This window comes from Colobus angolensis, unplaced genomic scaffold (genome assembly GCF_000951035.1).
Source record: "Colobus angolensis palliatus isolate OR3802 unplaced genomic scaffold, Cang.pa_1.0 Scaffold290, whole genome shotgun sequence".
Taxonomy (NCBI): domain Eukaryota; kingdom Metazoa; phylum Chordata; class Mammalia; order Primates; family Cercopithecidae; genus Colobus; species Colobus angolensis.
Window position 1 is genome coordinate 1,467,066 of NW_012116155.1, and position 20,717 is coordinate 1,487,782.

The following is a 20,717-nucleotide window of genomic DNA, read 5'->3' on the forward strand; positions in this document are numbered from 1 at the left end:
TTATTAAATGCCATTCTCCCTAATCTGAAGAAGCTCATCTATGTGCCAAACAAATGAAATAAGTGAGACCTAGCCTCTGCATTTAATATACCTCCAATATTTATATGAATGTAGAAAAATAATAATCCACCCATTTGCTGAATACCTTTTATATGACAGGTACTATGCCAAGAATGTACACATTCATGACCTCATTTAATACTCTCAATAATCATTTAAAATTTGTTCCCATATCACCCCTATATATCAGAGAAGCAACCAGACAAATTAGGTTCAAAGTAAGAAAACAGCGCAGACTTTGATGAAGTGTCATGACCACTGAGTTAGCCAGGTGCGAGAATTGCAGAAGGATTCTTAAGGTAAAGGGAATGGCATAAACAAAAGGCATAGAGGCATGATAGAGCATGAGGAGTTCATATTTGTTAAATAATAAAAGATGATTTTGTTGACTTGTAAGTTGCTGATATGGGAATATAAAGCTAAAATATGTACTCACATCCAGATACTGTAAGACCTTATACAACAATGTATTAAAACTTCAGACTTCACTACTTACTAAGGCTTCATTGACTTCAATTAAACATTAAAAAGGATAGATACATTCTTGATGCATAGTTACATCTATAAAACAGTTTTGTGAAAGTGAATTTGTAGGAAAATGCGGAGGGACAGTGTCTTCTCTTTATCAATGTAAAATAAAAAACTTTAAGTCTTGCAAATTGTAAACCGGATGCCACTGGCAAGAGGCACATTTCTCCTAAAGGATAGGTACTTGCCACTGAGAGATTAGCAAATAGTTAGATGTCAAAATACATCCTTCTCATGTATTCTCTTATTCAACCTTACCATTTTCATAGTTGAAAAACCTGAAAGGAATAAAACACAATATCTTACTCATCTAATTCTGAGATGTAGAAGCCTATAATAAATAAGATGAGGTAAAAATATGTCCGTAATAATTGGGTGATTAACTTGTAACTACAGAGAAAATTCAAAGTAAGTTTCTTCTCCCTAATACTTTTCTACATCCTTACCTCCCCCATTCTAGTTTGCACTGTCATGACACCATCCAGATCTCTGCAAGAGCAGCTGCCTCAGAGAACTGTCTGCCATTCTTCTGTGCCTCCACGCTGTTTTCCAAATTGTGGCCAGGAGAGTTTCTATCATGTTCCCCTTTCTAAAATACTTAGTACATTAACAGTCTCTACTAGATAAATTCTTATCTCAGTAATGATATATAAGCTCCCTATGAACTGCTGACCTTTCTTTATCAATCTTGACCTGCTATAAATATTTGGCACTGAAAGTCCTAAATATTACATAATTTTACATTTCTTTATTTTTGTTCTTCTGCTCATGTGTTCTTGTCCCCACCTACTTCTGGCTGAAATGCCTTTCCCTATTTTCTTTACTCAGATAATTCTTACTCTTTCATACAACTTCATTTTAAGTATCATATTATGTAGAAAATCTTGCTGAATACTAACTTTGGGATAAGAGACCTTTCTCTTCTTATACATCTTTTTGTACATCATATTGAAAATTTATATTTATATCTCTTGCATTACTCACAGTTCTGATGCTCTCAGGTTTTCCCCAGGTATGCCTCAAGACCTGGCCCACACTTATACACTATTCAGAATACAAATGAGACCCCATACTCCAAAATTTCACACCGATTACACATACAGAGACCTATTAACATGACTATGAATTTCTAGCAATGTGTGCATACTTCTACCTCTGCACTTATGGTCAAATAATGTATTTGATATCTCCTCTATGGTTTTAAAAGCTTTTGGTTGTTTTTTAAAGCACTTCTGGAGCTCTAGACTCAAGTCTGATTTCTGGCACATAGCAAATGCTTATTAATTAATTCAATAACTGCAAATTAAGAAACAACTGGATGCAGATACTGTGAAATCTTTCACAAACAATGAAAACACATCATTCCCCTCAAGTAGTTTATGTCTCAAAACAGATATCAGTCCACAACTTATCAAATGAATAAAATAGTACCACAAGTAGAATTACCAGAATTAACATACAGCTAGTGTAGTGCTCAGAGAGTTGTATAAAAAGGGCAATACAATTAACCAGAATGGTCAGAGAAAGTATCCCTAAGAAAAGTGTATTAGTCAGAGTTTTCTTAGAGACAGGACAGTGAGGTGAAGAAGAAAAAAATGTGATAATAGCAACAGATGCATAAAAACTATTTGAGAAAATCCAACATCCATTCATTCATGACTATATATCATAAATATGTATAATATTTATAAAATACATATACACACACACACATAACTCTCACTAAACTAGGAAAAGAAGAACTTCAATTTGATTAAAGTAAAATCTACAAAAAGCATACAACTAACATCATACTCAGTGGTGAGAAACTAGATGCTTTCTGCCAAATCAGGAACAAAGCCAGATGTTCTGTCTCACTACTTTTCAACATTATACTGGAAATCCCAGCTAATGAAATAAGGGGTGTGTATGTGTGTGTGTGTGTGTGTTTGTAAAGGGATTGGGGAGAGAGAAAGGAAAATAAAAGTTTTGCACATGAAGAAGGAAGAAATAAAACTACTGTTATATGTAAATAACATGATAATATATACAGAAAATCTGAAAAAAAAAATCCCAAAATATTTTTCCTGGAACTAAAAAGTGATCATAGCAAAATTGCAATACAGAAGAGTAATATAAAAATCCAATTGCTTTTCTGTGCACCAGCAGTGAACAAGTAGAACTTGAAATTAAAAATGTATTTCTACTTCCATTAGCACCAAAAAATAAAATACTTTGATAAAATCTAAAAAAAAATTATGAGATCTATATGAATAAAACTACAAAACTCTGATGAAAGACTTCAAGAAAAAACTAAGTAACTGAAAGATATTCTAGGTTTATGAATAGGAAGACTCAATATTGGCAGTATATTAATTCTTCCCTATTTGACCTGTAGAGACAGTGCAATCCCAATCAATATCTCAGAAAGTTATTTTTTGATGATTTTCAATAAACTAATTATAAGCTCTAAATGGATAAGCAAAACAAAACAAAACAAAACAAAAAAACATAAAAAGGAAACAAAAACAGAATAGCCAACTCCATATTGAATGAAACAAGCAAAATTGAAGAACTGACATGACCTGACTTCAAGATTTACTTAAAGCTAGAGGGATCAAGACAGGGTTGGGTTTGTAGAAGAATGGACAAATAGTTCAATAGAGAGAGCCCTGAAAGTGGCCTAAATAAAGAAGAAAGTTCCGAAAGTTGGGATAAAAGAAGGTAATGAGAAAACAAAGTTCTTTAATTCCTTAACCCTGTTATCTATTCAAAAGTGACCAATGTATTCTAGACCCTTAGCAACCAACTCCTTATAAATATACCTCTACCTTTGGGTGAGAAATTAAGAATATGTTCAGAAGTGTTTCTTCAAAAACACCTCTTAAAAAATGGAGAATCTTCTCATGAAATCATGGCAAGAAAGCTCTTTTCTTCAATTTATTTGAGACAGAGTCTCGCTCGAGTCACCCAGGCTGGGGTGCAGTGGCATGATTTTGGTTGACTGCCACCTCCGCCTTCTGGGTTCAAGAAATTCTCCTTGCCTCAGCCTTCTGTGTAGCTGGGACTACAGGCATGTACCACCATGCCCAACTAATTTTTTTGGTATTTTTAGTAGAAATTGGGTTTCATCATGTTGGCCTGGCTGGTCTCAAACTCCTGACCTCTAGTGATCCACCCGCCTTGGCCTCCCAAAGTGCTGGGATTACAGGCATGAGCCATCGCACCTGGATGAAAGTTCTAATATTAAATCTAGCGCTTATTTTTCTTTGATAAATACAAATCAGTTCGAAACATATTGCTCTTCTCTTCACTATCCCAATGTAATTTTTTATTAAATATATACTTGTACATATTTTGGGTATGTTTATATTAAGTTTCTCTTTAACTTGAAAATATATAGGGTTCACATTCTACACTAAGAATGTTTAAAATACGTAAGTGCTCTACTGAGCTGTGCTGGGGGTAATACTATAATGAATGAAAGTTATATCAAACGCTTGCTCTGAGCTTCTTGTGTTTTGTTCTTTCTCTGTACCAAAATCCATATACAGATATTTAAAAACCATTGGTAATCTATGTAATCAGCTGGATATTCTAATTTGGGACATTTAGTTTGAAGCCTGAATATCTATAATTTTTTTCAAATACTTATACTTGGCCTGTGCAGCCAAATTAAGGATAATTTATTTAAGGAGTTATAATTTAGGTGAGCAAAATACAAATAACTTAACATTGGTTAGAATTTTTTGTAAAGCACTTGCAAAAATGTATCAACATTCTAACTAAAAGAGATCCAACGTGCAAAAAAGGAGAAATCCTTTCTTGTCTAGATAAGCTAAATATTGTTTTCCTTCTTACTTCTGTTGCCTGGCCTGATGCCAATTATCTTTCATAAAATTAGGTGGCTGAATGTATGGATGGATCATTTTATGAGTGAAAATGTAATAAGATAGATATATGAATGGACAAATTAGTAGTTGGTAGATGGGTGAGTGGGCAAATGGATGGATGCATGAACAATGGGTTGATATGTAAGTAACTGAGTGTAAAGATAAAGGATGAATGGATGAGTGAATGAGTAGCAAGATTTATAACTAGATTGCTTGGTGAATGAATGGATGCATGAATGAGCAAACAAAGTGTGAAAAAAGAGAAGGAACTCTTGACATTTTAACGCCTTCTTATAATGTCCAATTTACCAAATTAAAGACAATAAACATTTAAAACACTTGGTACCAATGTTGCATTTTGGCAATGTTTATTAATTATCTGCTTATATTATATCAAGAATTTAATTCTGATTAAAATACCATTATGAGCTATATCCAAGTAGAAGTAAAGAAAAATAGTTTACTGACCATCTTCAAGAATGGTTGAATCAACATTTTGACATACTAAGTACAATTTAAAATGATGTAATCTGTTGGACCAGGGAGAGGCAAGGCAAGCCTAGACAAATAAAGCACTCTTTAAAAATCACTGGGGAAGCAACAAAGGGATATATTTCTTAAATTCTAAATTCTAGATAATCAGTCCAATGGTGAAAGCAATAGTGTTAATTATGCATCAGCTTTTTAGTCTCCCTAAAATGTTGATTGGCCTAAGAGGCAATTATAAGCTAGGAACAGTACAATTATGATTTACAGCAGTATAGTCTTATATTCTACATGAGGAAGAGTTCTATGGGTTTTTCATCAGAGAAGCCTCTACAAATACAAAGAAAGATTATATCTAGGCCATATAAATTTAAAAAAATATATGTTTTCAGTTCATCTTTAAACAATCAAGTATTAAATGTATTAAATTTTAAATAAGAAAATACACGTCAACTACTTTCTTGATATTTTTAATACATTTTATTTTAAAAATAGTTTTACATTCACAGAAAATATTTTTAATACATTTCATTTTTAAAAATAGTTTCACAGTCACAGAAAAATATTATTTTTAATACATTTTATTTGTAAAAATAGTTTTGCATTCACAGAAAAATATTATTTTAATACATTTTATTTTTTAAAATAGTTTTACATTCACAGAAAAATTTCAAAGATGATATAGATAATTCCCATAGAGTCCACACTCAGATTCTCCTTTTATGAACATATTTGGATGGTGCACTTAATATAATTAATTAACTAATGTCAACAGACTATTACTAAACAAAGTCCATATTTTATTCACATTTGCTTAGTTTTTATTCACTGTCCTTTTTCTGCTCCAGGATACCATCCAGGATTCCACATTACATTTAGTCATCATTATCTCCTTAGGCTGCTCTCTGATATAAATTTTTCACATACTTTCCTCATTTTTTATAATCTTGGCAGTTTTAAAGAATTAGATATTTTGTTGAATGTGCATACTATGATTGTGACTGGATATTGATCTTGATATCTTGTGGCTGAAGAATTGATAATTTTGTTTCTTTACATCAAAGTTACATTTTTATTCCACTTTTCATACTGTACTCTTGGGAATGAGTTATTATGCACAGCCTATATTTATGTGCCACCTCTTTGAGGACAGAACATCCATATGAAATTTGAAGTTGATGTGCATGTGGAATTTGTCTTTTTTCTTAATTTATTTATTCAAGTAATTATAATTATTTGAGAATGAGCTGTGTTCTCTCCCCTCCAGTACCAGGAATGTAGGCTGTGAATTTCACAGTTACTGCTGAGTTGGGAAGAAGGGAATGAATCTGTGATAAGTTAAAATGCCACAAAGTTATCTGTTCTTATTGAAAATTAGTCTTCATGTGATCAAATTTAAGATGACCATATTGTATATGTGAAGTGACCAGCAACAAGAAAGCAAGCGATAAATGTACAAAATCAGTATTATATTAATATTAGTGAATCTGGGTAATATTATAAAAAGATATAAAAAAGGTTTTTTGATAGAAGTTTTCTCAAATTTAACTCTTACCATATTTTCTTGTTTATGTGAGAAGCTATCTAATGAGTTATATATGACTGCAGTTTTCTTAAAAGCACAGCAGAATTCTCAGAGTACATTTAACTTTAGAAATTATAGCATCAAATGCAATAGGTACACCAGAAATGAAATAATAAAAAGCTATTCAGAAAAGAAATGAAGATTTAAAAAAGTAATGGCATTGTGTACTAGAAAACAGAATTCCACCCCTAACCTCAACCCCAGGCTGTTTATTTCCATATAAATCACTGACTCAGACTTAATTAAACTTTACAATTTAAAGGCTATGGCTGTTGGACCTCCATAATTGGACAAGAGTTATTTATCAATATTTCATATTTGTTTGGAAATGCTAAAGTCATTTATGGCAATAGGCCCTACCCTGGAGCTTGAAGACATCTGAATGCAAATTGCATTCTGCTTGGTATCTGCAGGTTTAAAGAGGGTTTTTTTATTATTTTTATTTTCTTTGCCAAAAATCTGTTGCAGAAAATTTTCCAAGAACCCTCAATAAGTACACCTGGAAATGTCATAGATCAGTGGTTCTCAACCTGTGCCATGCATTTTAATAGCTATGGAACTGTAAATATTCTCATGCCAAAGTTCTATCTCCAGAGGTATTGATTTAATTGGCCTGGATTTCATTATGGGAAATGAGCTTTTTAAGAGCCCCTAGGTATTTCTATTTTATAGCCAACATTATGAACAATGGATATTCTTAACCTAGGAATAAAAGCAGATTCTAAGAAAAGGTCTATTTATTCTCACCATTTTCTTGCTTCTTGATAAGATGATCTCCCCTTCACTAGCCCAGATAATGGTTACCAGTATTCCATATATCTCTTTCTGACCAATTGTTTGCCGTTAGCTAATCACTCAATTTTTTCTATATCTATCATTTATTTAGCTATATTGTCTCCATTCTATTGCTAAGTACATACATTTAAATAATTATCTGCCCCAGAGATGACTAGAGTAATTTTGCAGATGACAATGAACACAAGGCATTAAGAACATTTGCAAGGTATTACATACATCTAAGAATTTTATTCAGGCAGATTTTGATGTCTTACCTATATATCAGCATTATGGTATTTAAAAGGCAAAAAGAAACCTATTTCTAAACTTAAAATACTTTATTTGTAGGTCAGTATATGCTTTTTAAAGTTAATATGTATAAACATTAGGGTACATTATGGAATTGGTTAAAAAATGTCAGCCTAAACTAACTTTATGATATTTTGATGCTGCTGCATTGGTTAGCATCCTAGAATAATTTGAAATAATATCCTAATAAATTTCTACTAGTTCATCTTCCTTGATGAATATCAAATAATAACATTACTTATAGAACTTGATTTCCTGAAATATATCTTTGAATTCCTTTCAAAGGCATTTGTAGAAATGTGAAGAGAAAATTAACTGATTCCCCATCAAGTTTATAACATATGCACACACACACACACGCACACACACACACACACACACACACAGACCTATCTGGTTCCATTTCCTTTAAACATGTTATTCTTAAGACACCCCTCTCAGTAGTAATGGCTTTCTTGCTGCTCCCAAAGGTGACCCCAAAGTAGCAAATACAAAGCAATCATAAAAGGATTTTGAAATAAATTTTGCTTGCCACGTATATAGGCATAAGTTAGAAAGATGCCCATATCATCTTAAGACTTAATTTTATCAAAACTAAGAGTACTTTTCACTTTGAAGACAGAAATTATTGATCCACTATTGTTCCACTTCTTTTTCTCCCATAAAATCATTAAGCATATAAATGCAAAGCATAACATTTTATTTCTTTATAATATATTTAAAAGGATATTCAATGTGATAATTTTTTTCTTTCTTAGGCTTATCTATCAGCCTGTTATGTAATCTGTACCATGAAGCCACTGGCAAATTGACTAAAGTGTCTAAGAAAGGGAAACATTGACCAGATTCGGATTTTAGAAAGATACCACAAGTAGTTAAAAGGGAGAGTAAAAAGCTGGAGACAGGGAGAGTCATTAGAAGACTATTGCCATGTTCTGAGTGAGCAATAGTGTCATTTTGGCAAATGACAGGGTAGCTGAAAAGGAAGGAGGGGATAAATTTGAGAAATGCAAATGTAATAATGTTGGCAGGAAGTTGTGAAGGCAAATGTGGGGGCAGAAGAAAAAAAAAGATTCTTCCCTTAAGAGGTATAATAGGGTCTAGGTTCATCGGGGATATTGAACTGTAGTTTTCTTTTAACATGATATCCCTGGTAGGGCTCAATATCAAAATAACGCGGGCCTTTTAGATGGAGTTAGCGATAATTTCCTCCTTTTTAATTTTCTGAAATAGTTTGAGGAGGATTGGTATTAGTTCTTCTTCATATGTTTTGCACAATTTGACAGCAAATTTATCCAGTCAAATTTATCCAGGTTTTGTTTCGTTTTGTTTTGTTTTTGATGAGGGAGACTTTTTTTTACTGACTCAATCTTGCTGCTTGTTATTGTTCTGTTCAAATTTTCTATTTTTTCATGATTAAGTATAGTACACTGTGTTTCCAGGAATTTTGTCATTTGCTCTAGGCTTTCCAGTTTGTTAGCATATAGTTGTTCAAAATAGTCTATGGTTGTCTTTTGTATTTCAGTGGTATCAGTTGTAATGTCTCCTTTTTCATTTCTGGTTTTGTTTATTTAGGTCTTTCCTCTTCTATTCTTGTTTATTCTAGATGGTTATTTATTCTAGTGAACACAGATGCAAAAATTCTCCACAAAATAGTAGGAAACTGAATCCAACAGCACATCAACAAAGTCACATAGTATGATGAAGTTAGATTTATACAATGGATGCAAGGATGATTCAAAATATGTAAAAAAAATTGATACATTACATCAAGAGAATGAAGGACCAAAAACATGTAATTATCTCAATAGATGCATAAAAAGCAATTAATAAAATTCAACATTCCTTTACGATAAAACTCACAGCAAGCTAGGATAAAAAGGAACATAACTCAAAATAATAAAAAGTCATATATAACAAGCCCACAGGTAACATCATACTTAATGGGGAAAAGTTAAAAGTCTTTTTTCTAATAACTGAAACAAGACAAGAATGTCTACTGTCACCATGCCTATTTAGCATAGCATTGAAGTTTTAGACAGGGCAATTATGCAATAGAAAATAATAAAATGCTCATATCCTTTGCCCACTTTTTGATGGGGTTGTTTGTTTTTTTCTTGTATATTTGTTTGAGTTCTTTGTAGATTCTGGATATTAGCCGTTTGTCAGATGAGTAGATTGCAAAAATTTTCTCCCATTCTGTAGGTTGCCTGTTCACTCCGATGGTAGTTTCTTTTGCTGTGCAGAAGCTCTTTGAACAGACACTTCTCAAAAGAAGACATTCATACAGCCAACAGACACATGAAAAAATGCTCATCATCACTCGCCATCAGAGAAATGCAAATCAAAACCACAATGAGATACCATCTCACACCAGTTAGAATGGTAATCACTAAAAAATCAGGAAACAACAGGTGTTGGAGAGGATGTGGAGAAATAGGAACACTTTTACGCTGTTGGTGGGATTGTAAACTAGTTCAACCATTACGGAAAACAGTATGGCAATTCCTCAAGGATCTAGAACTAGATGTACCATATGACCCAGCCATCCCACTACTGGGTATATACCCAAAGGATTATAAATTATTCTACTACAAAGACACATGCACACGTATGTTTATTGCGGCACTATTCACAATAGCAAAGACTTGGAATCAACCCAAATGTCCATCTGTGACAGACAGGATTAAGAAAATGTGGCACATATACACCATGGAATACTATGCAGCCATAAAAAAGGATGAGTTTGCGTCCTTTGTAGGGACATGGATGCAGCTGGAAACCATCATTCTTAGCAAACTATCACAAGAAGAGAAAACCAAACACTGCATGTTCTCACTCATAGGTGGGAACTGAACAATGAGTTCACTTGGACTCGGGAAGCGGAACATCACACACTGGGGCCTATCATGGGGACGGGGGAGGGGGGAGGGATTACATTGGGGAGTTATACCTGATATAAATGATGAATTGATGGGTGCTGACGAGTTGATGGGTGCAGCACACCAACATGGCACAAGTATACATATGTAACAAACCTGCATGTTATGCACATGTACCCTAGAACTTAAAGTATAATAAAAATAAAAAATAAATAAAAAATAAAATGCATCCAAATTGGAAAAGAGGAAGTCAAATTCTCCCTTTTAGCAAATAACATAATTCTATATTTAGAAAAGCCAAAATACTCTGCCACAAAACTTTTAGAATTTGTAATCGAATTCAGGAAAGTTGCTGATATAAAATCAGCATAACAAATCACTAGCATTTCCATAAATAAATAATAAAATTGCTGAAAAAAATCAAGCAGGTAATTCCATTTAAAATGGCCATAAAAAATGAATAAAGTACTAGGAATAAATTTAAGCCCATAGGGGAAAGATGTCTACAAGGAAAACTAAAAAACATTGATGGAAATAATTGAAGAACATACAAACAAATGGAAAAACACCCTAGGCTCATCAATCAGAAGATTTAATATTGTTAAAATGACTATACCACTGAAAGCAATCTACAGATTTAATTCAATCCCCATCAAACACCAATGTAATTTTCATAGAAACAGTAAAAACCAGCCTAAAATTTGTGTGGAACAATAAAAGTGACAGAATAACCAAAACAATCCTGAGCACAAAGAACAAAGCATAACACTATGTGACTTAAAAATACATTACAAAGCTCTAGTAACCAAAATAGCGTGTAATTTATATAAAAACGGACATATAGACGCATGAAACAGAATAGGGAACCCCAAAATAAATCCATATAGTACAGCCAACTGATTTTCTACAAAACTGTCAGTAATATACATTGGGGAAAGGACACCTTTTTCAATAAATTGTGCTAGGAAAACTGGTTAACCATGTCCAGGACAAAAATGGAGCCCCGTTTCTCTTCATATACAAAAATCAACTCAAGATGGATTAAGACCCAAAACTATAAAACTATTAGGAAAAAAACATAAAGAAAAATCTTCAAGTAATTGGTCTAGGAAAATATTTTATTACTAAGACCCCAAAAGCACAGGCAACAAAAGCAAAAATAGACAAATGAGATCATATTAAACGAAAGCACAACACTATTCACAATAACAATATCATGGAATCAACCTAGGTGAATATCAACTGATGACTGAATAAAAAATGTAGTATATATACACTATGGAATATAATGCGTCTTCAAAAAGAATAAAATCATATCTTCTGCAGCAACATGGATGAAGCTGGAGATCATTATCCTAAGTGATATCTCAGAAACAGGAAATTAAATACCACATGTTCTCACTTATACATGGTAACCAAACAAAGAGTACATATGGACATGAAGACAAAATAACAGACACCAGGGACTCCAAAATGGGAGAAGTTGGGAGGTTGGTGAAGGTTGAAAAATTACCTGTTGGATACAATGTTCAATATTTGAGTACACTAGAAACACAAACCTCATCACTATACAATACATTCATGTACAATACCTGCACATGTACCCCCTGGGTCTATAATTTTATGTTATTTTAGTTTATTTTTGAGTCAGGGTCTCACTCTGTCACCCAGTCTAGAGTGCAGTGTCCATATCTTGGCTCAACCTCCTGCACTCAAGTGATCCTCCTACCTCAGCCTTCCAAGCAACTGGGACCACAGGTGCACTCCACAATGCCTGGAAATTTTTTTGTATTTTTCATAGAGATGGGGTTTCACTATGTTGCCCAGGCTGGTGTCAAACTCCTGAGCTCAAACAATCTGACTTGAAATGAAATGCATCTTCAAACAAGTAGTATTTTTTAAAGTAATCATAATACCAAGAGATTATAAAGATTAAATTTAAAAAAAAGATTTAAAAGGAGCTTAGTAAGTTAAATTATGAGCACATTTGGGAGCCTTGACCTCCCAAAGTTCTGGGATCACAGGTGTGAGCCACCACACTGGCCGTGGATCCATAATTTAGAAAAATGAAAAAAATAAATAAATAACACAGATGTACTATTTTTCTCAGTGAAAGAAAAATGCATTCCTATGGACCGAGGGAAGACTTTTGATGTTGAGAAAAAACATTGAAGATCTCAAGATAACCCTCACCCATGGCAAACACTGTAACTCTACGGTTAAAATTCACCCTATAGCATTTTCCTTTTTTTCAAGTAGTTGTTCACCTTCTTTCTCCTCAAGTTCTGAAAAAAAAAAAACAAGTATGAGAAAGCGCAATTGTTCCACAAGAGAGTGAATGGTAGGATAGATGAGAAGAGATGTAATGAAATGTGGCTTCAAACAAGGAGTATTTTTAAAGTAATCGTAACACCAAGAGATTATAAAGATTAAAATTTAAAAATAGATTTAAAAAGAACTTAGTTAATTAAATGATGAGCACAAAATTCTGAACAGCATACATTATAAAATTAAATGCACCTGAAATTCATTACTTTCTCGAGTTCTCAAATGTCATCTTCCTAAAGACAGGATTTGTTTCTTATCAGATCTATGCAAATAACATGGTATATAGGGAGAGAGAAACTAAAACTGCCTTTTCATTTCTGGCTGCTGCTCAGTTACCACTGTGCTTGAATGACATTTACAAGCCACGTTAGTGAGGTTACCCTCACTTTACTAGATTCTCTTTTATACATTATTGCCCTGGATAATTGTGTTGGAAATTGCCATCAAATGCCTTTTCTGCTATGATACTAAGTATTAGTAAAACAATCCTGGTTCCAAGCAACATGCATCAAAGTGTAGATTTTGGAGTATGACAGACTGTATTTGCATACTGGTTTTTGCTATTTTACTCCTTGGTGTGTACGACTTTAGGGGATTTGCTTGAAACTGATGCCTCATCTGTGAAATGCAGGTGACAATACAAACACATTGGACATAATACAACAGGATGTATATGTTACATTTCTAATACAGTTTCTGGCAGGTAACTCAGCTAGTGGTTAGGAACAGACTCTGAGCCGTGATACCTGGATTGTAATCTCAGTTCTGCCAGTTACTAGCTGTAAGCAAAAAAAAAAAAAAAAAAAAAATTCTGCTTTAGATTTCTCATCCGTAAAGTAAGAAGGACAGTGGGACTTTTTTATGGTTGTTATGAAGATCGCATGAGTAAATGTACTTAAAATGCTTAGAGCAGACATATACTGTTTAATACAAATTGTTTATAAATTTAGTGACATATTTTGGAAGCCAAAAACAATTGAGAAGAAAGATTTAATTCTGTCAATTCATAATACAAAAATCATATATTAATGTATGTTATATATTAATACATGTGAATTTACATAATTAGTATACATTCATATATATTCAGATCTATATATTTCTGAGTATATATATTTAGCGTACATCTGAATTTAGTGTAGATCTGAATTATATGTGAATCATACGTATGAGTATATATATCTGAATATATATATGAATTCACAGTCAGAATAATATATATACACACATATTTATGTGTGTGACACTGTGCATATATATATCTGTGTGTGTGCATGTGTGTATGTGTGTGTGCTAGTAGTAAAAAGTTGAAAATGAAGACATATGCAACCACAGTCATTATACAAATATTTTTCAGGTATATTTCAGAACTAGAAATATAGGCCTTGAATTTACTTTTTCTGTTAACTACATTCAGTTAGGGCATGGTCCATTTTATCTTATATATCCTTAACATTTTTATGCAATGAAAGTTGTAATATGAAGTCTCTCGAAATAGCACTCAATAGCCTTTTTTATTTTTTAATCGACAGATAAAATTATATGTATTTATCGAGAAAAACATGATACTTTGAAGTATATGTACATTATTGAATGACTAAATCTAGCTAACGAACATATATATTACCACACATAGTTATAATTTTTGAGGTAGCAACACATCAAAATTCACTCATTTAGCATTTTTCAAAGATATAACATGTTGTTAACTACAGTCAGAGAGAAGGAATGTGTTCAAGAGATGTAAACTAAATAATATTGAACATTAAAGCAACAAAGAACACACAAGTTGTCTTAAATAAAAACAGTTAAAAGTGTAACAGTGAAAATTAAATATATTCAGTGCTTCATATGCTCTCACAGGTTACCATCTGTAGAGTACTTTCTATGTGCCAGGTTCAGGATGCACACAGTATCACTTAGTCTTCAGAATGACTCCATGAGGTTGGTCTGATAGCATCATTCCTTTACAAACAGGGAATTAGGGGCTCAGGGGATGATTGCTCTAAACTGTTGGACTGTATTTTGCTATTATTTCTAGAGTTTTCACCACTTTCTCCCTTCAATTTTTTAATGTTCTGAACTATTTGCCAGAACGTGACTCCAAGTCTTAGATACATCTCGACCATGTCTTTCTAGTTTGGTTTGATACTACTATTTACATTGTTCCACAGTTGCATCTGCCAATGGAATGGGCAATTAGGTGACATTTACCTTGAGACCCTTTGCTTTTAATTTAAAATAGTTCAACATACTCCACATAGCTTGTCTTCCATATGAAGGCAGATGTGGTATATAGTTTTTCTTCTTGTCAGCGTTACCATGATACATATGTATGTTCACACATACCTCTTTCCAATGTAACATATATATGTGTATATATAATGTGTGTGTATATATGTTTAAGCATATATATTTAGGTTGATGCAAAAGTAATTGTGGTTTCAGACTGAATTTCAAATCATTATAGCTGATTCAAACACATCTTTATTAATCAAAATAGGAACCATTACAATCAACACATTTTTGCTAATGAGATACTAGTTTGCTTATTCCTGTAGCATAAATATCCATGTTTCCAGATTTGACCAACTATTGGAAAGCATTTTTCATTATCCTGCTGGTTGTGGAAATATTTTCCCTGTAAAAAACTGTTAAGACGCTTGGAGAAGTGGTAGTTGGTTGGTGAGTGGTCAGGTGAATATGGCTGATGAGGCAAAACTTTGTAGCCCAATTCCTTCAAGTTTTTAATTTTTACTTTATTTTACTTTAAGTTATGGGATACATGTACAGAATGTGCAGGTTCATTACACAGGTATTCATGTTCAATGGTGGTTTGCTGCACCTATCAACGCATTCTCTAGGTTTTAAGTCCCGCATACAACAGGTGTTTGTCCTAATGCTCTTCCTCCCCTTGTGTGCCACCCCCAACAGGCCTAGGTATGTGTTGTTCCCTTCCCTGTGTCCATGTGTACTCATTGTTTAACTCCCACTTATGAGTGAGAATATGCAGTCTTTGGTTTTCTGTTCCTGTGTTAGCATTGATTGTGTAATATGTGGTCGGGCATGGTCGTGGAAAAGAATTGGGCCCTTTCTTTTGACCAATGCTGGCTGCAGGCATTTCAGTTTTTGGTGCATCTCGTCAATTTGCTGAGGATACTTCTCAGATGTAATGGTTTCACTGGGATTCAAAAAAGCTGTAGTGGATCAGACTGGCAGCAGACTACCAAACAGTGAGCATGATGGTTTTTTTGGTGCAAGTTTGGCTTTGAGAAGTGTTTTGGAGCTTCTTCTGAATCCAACCACTGAGCTGGGTGTTGCCAGTTGTTGCATAAAATCCACTTTTCATCACACTTCACAATCCAATCGAGAAATTTTTTGTTGTCATTGCATAGAATAAGAGAAGATGACATTTCAAAGGAACAATTTTTTTTTTCACTCAGCTCATGAGGCATCCACTTACTGAGCTTTTTCGCTTTTCCAACTTGCTTCAAATGTCAAACAACCACAGAATGGTCAACATTGAGTTCTTCAGCAAATTCTCATGTAATTGTAAGGGGATTCGTTGTGATGATACTCTTAATTGGTTGTTGTCAACTTCTGATGGCTGACCACTATGCTCCTCATCTTCAAGGCTCTTGTCTCCTCTGCAAAACCTCTTGAGCCACCACTGAACTGTATATTCATTAGAAGTTCCTGGGCCAAATACCTTGTTGATGTTGCGAGTTGTTTCTGCTGCTTTTCGAATAAGAAAATTGCTCAGATTTGCTTGTTGCCTAACATCACTTCCATAGTCTTAAAAAAAATAAAATAAACAGCAAGTAATAAGTCATTAGCAAAAAATCATAAAGCAAGAAATGCCCATTAAAATAAGGTGTAACATAACCACATTTATTTTTACCTTTTTTAGATAGTGAAACACTAGGTTGAGAACTATTAGGGATACATGGTTTATATCTCTTTTGTTTGAAAATGCAGAAAAGTAGAAAAATGACTCATTTTTATGCTGTCAGAACTTAGTTTACATCTGTTGTTCTACTAGTTGTGAGACATCAGGCATATTTCTTAACCTCACAGTGTTAAGCTAAGCAACTTAAGCAAGTTCAGCAGCACATCCCTTAGTGTAAGCACTTAAAGATCAAAGTCTAGAAATATCAGGTACTTAGCCTGACAGGATTCTAGACACCCATATGATTCATTCCCAATTTTTCTCTTTAAATAACATAGGGAGACAACTTTATAGAACATCATAGAGGTAGACAGATATAAATAGGTAGATGATCATGATAGAAAGATATAGAAGTATAGACATATCCACATTTCCTTAAGGACTTTTTTGTATATAATAGATGTGTAAATATTTTATACACATATTTAGGTTGGTGCAAATGTAATTGCATTTTTTTGCCCTATTGAACTTTGCTGTTTGATATTGGAATACACTCTTTCAGAACATGTAGGGCTTTTTATATTGTATGAATTCTTTTTTATTTATTTATTTTTTTAATTATACTTTAAGTTCTAGGGTACATGTGCATAACGTGCAGGTTTGTTAGATATCTATACTTGTGCCATGTTGGTGTGCTGCATCCATCAACTCTTCAGCACCCATCAATTCATCATTTATATCAGGTATAACTCCCCAATGCAATCTCCCCCCTCCCCCCTCCGCATGATAAGCCCCAGTGTGTGATGTTCCCCTTCCCGAGTCCAAGTGATCTCATTGTTCAGTTCCCACCTATGAGTGAGAACATGCGGTGTTTGGTTTTCTCTTCTTGTGATAGTTTGCTAAGAATGATGGTTTCCTCTTTTTCCACTCCCTGGTTTCTTTCAACCTTTTCTCAACAAATATTTATCATCACTGTCTTTGTTCATTTTATGTTGCTATAAGAGGATACTTGAAGCTGTGTAACTTATAAAGAAACAAGGTCTATTTGGCTCATGATTCTGGTGGCTGAAAAGTCCAAGATTGGGCAATTCCATCTGGTGAGGGCCTCAGGTTGCTTCTAGTCATGGTGAAAAGCAGAAAAGAAGCAGAGGTGTGCAAAGAGATGACATGGAGAAAGAGAAAGCAAGAGAGAACTAAGAAAGCCATACATTTTTATTGGAATATACTCTTAAAGTACAACAGTGCAAGAAAACGCAACTAAATAAAAAGCATAGTATTTTTAAAATTTTACATTTCAATTATGAGCAGTGTTACAAAGGGACAATACTGTGTTAAATCAAAGGATAATATTGGAGACTCACCAAATATGTATAGTAGCTGTGGCCAGAGAATTATTCTTTGAAGTAAAATTTTAGCTTAACTTTGAAGAATGAATAAAAATGTATTAAGTAAAAAGAGAGGAGAAAGGTAGGCAGAACAATGCTTCTGAAGGCCTTGCATCAGGAAAGAGCATTTGTTCTCTGGAATCACCCGTAGTTGAGAAACTATGGAAAAGGGTTGGATATTCATTAGATTTCAGCTACAGTAAAGACTACTCTTGGCTCTTGTTAAGGTTTTGTTTTTTATAGCACATCCATAATACATCTCTATCTAGGCATCCCAAAATCCATAATATATCTCTATCTAGGCATCCCCAAATTTAAACTATCTTTATCTAAACTAACACCATCCTTCTCTAATTATTTTCATTTATCATGCATTCTCTATTTCTACTCAATTCTCCAAATCATACAGTTTCTAATTGTTTTTTAATATTATGCCTACTTTCGGTAGATTTTATTTCCATTGATAATTTAGTGCATTCCTTTGTTACTCCAATCTGTTATATTATTGGTTCCTTTAATAGCCTCTGTTTTCAGTTCAGTTTTAGGTTCATAGTAAAACTGAACGGAAAGTAAACAGTTTCCATTTATCTTCTGCCCCCACACACTCACAGCCTCTTCTACTATCAACATGCTTCAGCACTGTGGTAGTAATACATATTTTGGCATCAATGAATCAATATTAACACATCATTATCACCCAAAGTTTATGGTTTATATTGGAGTTCAGTCTTAGTGTTATGTATTCTATGGATTTTCACAAATATGTAATGATGTAACATGTATCCATCATTGTAGTACCATAGAGAATAGTTTCATTGCCCTAACAAGACTCAGTGCTCCTCCTCTTTGTTACATTCCTCAATCTGAATTGGGTTTTGTTTTGTTTTGTGCTGTTTTTCCAATTCTGCCCACCCACCGCTGCCACATCATGTTGACAAGAGCTCAAACAAAGTCATACCCATATCTTGGAAACTCTAAGGGCACCCCATGAATTTTTTCACTTAACTACATGCTGTGAAATTCAATCTTTGAATTGCTTGCTAACTTTTGTAGCATCATATTCTGTGACTATTCTACCCTACACTATAGCCAGTCAAACTGGCTGATTTGTTCCTGGATCACTTTACTTATGTTTTTGTTCATGATGTTTCCTTTATCTGAAATGCCCTTCCTCAGTGTTTTCCATAATAATTCCAAAGTCCACCACTCCTTAAATAATCATATCAAAGATATTGATTTTGTTGTTGTCTTTTCTTGTTATTACAAATAAATTTGTTACCTATTATTTCAGACTAAATACAACACTGCTTACAAACTTCATACAATCAGAGTCTCCATTGTAGAGTAGTGATTTATCTAAATAATTAGAAAGTATATACTAAGTACAAAGACAAACCTTACCTATCTTTGTATGCTTCAACAATACTATCTCAGTACCCTGGATTGGTGGTTTTGTTAAACTAAAGTTATAGTTCCAAAACATTAAAGAAATTCACTTGCAAGGCAGAAGAAATTTAAATTTCCAATTTAATTTTGTATATGTTTAGAGAAAAGATACAAAAAAAGACGAAAAGTAAGAGCACTGTAAAAGATAGGAAATGATAAAAAGACAAAATGAGTGAGGTAGAAAAGTTTAGTTCCTTTCTAGAGTACATTATTATTTTTATTTTATTAGTATATATTTCAATAGTGTTTTGGGAAATAGGTGGTATTTGGTTACATGAATAAGTACTGTAGTAGTGATTTCTGAGATTTTGGTGCACCCTTCACCCAAGCAGTGTTCACTGTACCCAATGTGTAGTCTTTTATCCTTCATCCCCCTAACACCCTTTCCCCGAGTCCCCAAAATCCATTGTATCAATGTTATGCCTTGTGTCCTCATAGCTTAGCTCCCAAATATGAGTGAGAACATGATGTTTGGTTTTCCACTCCTGAGTTACTTCACTTGGAATAATAGTCTCCAATTTCATCCTGTTTGCTGCAAATGCCATTATTTCATTCCTTTTTATGGCTGAGTAGTATTCCATGGTATACATATACCATGCTTTCTTTACCCACTTGTTGATTGATAGGCACTTGGGCTGGTTCCATATTTTTGCAATTGCTAATTATGCTGCTATAAACATGCATGTGCAAGGATCTTTTTTGTATAATGACTTCTTTTCCTCTGGGTAAATATCTAGTAGTGGGATTGGTGGATCAAATGGTAGATCTACTTTTAGCTCTTTAAGTAATCTCCACACTGTTTTCCATAGTGTTTGTACTAGTTTACATCCCTATCAACAGTGTAGAAGTATTCCCTTTTCACCACATCAACATTTATTATTTTTGATCATTTGATTATAGCCAGTCTTTCAAGAGCAAGATGGTATCACATTGTAGTTTTGATTTACATTTCCCTGATCATTAGTGACATTCAGCATTTTTTCATGTGTTTGTTGGCCATTTGTATATCTTCTTTTCAGAATTGTGTATTCATGTTCTTACCCTACTTTTGATGGACTTTTTTTTTTTTCTTGCTGATTTGTTTGAGTTCCTTGTAGATTCTGGACATTAGTCCTTTGTTGGGTGTATAGATTGTGAAAATTGTCTCCCACTATGTGGGTTGTCTGTTTA